The sequence below is a fragment of the Phalaenopsis equestris genome, unplaced genomic scaffold (genome assembly GCF_001263595.1).
Source record: "Phalaenopsis equestris unplaced genomic scaffold, ASM126359v1 Scaffold233045, whole genome shotgun sequence".
Lineage (NCBI taxonomy): Eukaryota > Viridiplantae > Streptophyta > Magnoliopsida > Asparagales > Orchidaceae > Phalaenopsis > Phalaenopsis equestris.
Window position 1 is genome coordinate 14,954 of NW_018250999.1, and position 1,458 is coordinate 16,411.

Sequence of the window (1,458 nt, forward strand, 5' to 3'; positions counted from 1 at the left end):
AATGATTTTTTAAAAATCAAAATATAACTCAAAAAATTATGAAACTTAGTTTTTTGAGTTCTCTGTGATCAGAGGTATTTTCTAAAAATAAAATAATATTTAAAATAAAAACTTGATTTTTAACCCATTTTAAATATTTAAATAATTAAAAATCCCTAAAAATCACAAAAATAATAAAATTTATGTAAATGTTCTAAATTGCTTCCTAAGCACTTAGGAATAATAAGAATATTTGAATTTCAAAGCTTAAAAATAAATTTTAAAGGCTAATTTTTACTAAAAATAATTCCAATAAATTAATTAAAACTTAAAAAAATGTAAAATTTTCTCCTATGAGTTCTCTGACCTCAGGAGGATTTTTCAAAAATACAAAACTTAATTTTTCCCATTTAAATATTTTATATTTAATAAATACCCGAAAACTTAAAATAATTCTTAACATTCAAATAAAATTAAAAAAATCATGAAATTTGGTCTAAAGGCTTCTCTGGTCTAGGTCTACCTCCAGTAAAAATTTCAAGGGATTAGCATTTACCTTAGTCAAGTTAGGAATTTTCTTTGAAAAATCCTATTTTTGCATAAAAGTAATTACATGAATTAAATTAAATTTTAAAAAATTACATTTTCTACTCTGATGTCTTAATTAACCTATGAATGAGGTAGGATAAAAATTTCAAAGTCATTTGGATTAAATTTGATAAATTGTGAAGTGTTAGAGCCTTAAGGGCAAGTGTGTAATTTTGGAAATTTAGCCTTAATTAACATTTAGGTTGAAGTCAAGGAGGGGAATGGGTAACATGTGGGGAAATGGGTAACCTCTGATTCTTGAAACACAAGGGGTTAATTGATAGAAACAACTTGTCAAAACTCATTAAAAAGTGTATAAACCAACCTCACTTTCTACCTCACTTTCTTAATTGAAAAGATAAGTTAATAAATTTCTAGATTATTAAAATTTGGAAGTTTATTAAAAATAAAATGAGCCCGGGATTTAGGGTATGAGTTTTGAAGCCAATAATTAATCAATTTAATACCCCTATTTTGATTTTCAAATAAAATTCAAATCATGAATCATGACCACCTAAAGCTTAACATTTTCAAAACTAATTAAGACACTCACCTTGGTCTTAAGGGCTTAGTAGTGACTTATGCTAAATCAAGTTTCATTTAAATGAGGATTAGAAAAGTAAATATCAATCAAAATTAAGACGTCTTTCAAACACTACAAGCCTAATTAGGATCAAAATTTGGTTAGGTGTTCTAATAACTCTAACTTGCCTCTTTAAGGGTCTTCACCCACATAATCTTCAAAATTAAATTACAGGTGATAGTTACCTTACTCTTAGAGATAATTGATATATCAACATTCATTGAGCATTAGGGTGTTTATAGGATGAATTATTAAAGCATCATAATAAGTTTAAAAGAACTCGGGACTTTCCACCAGGCAGCGAGAGA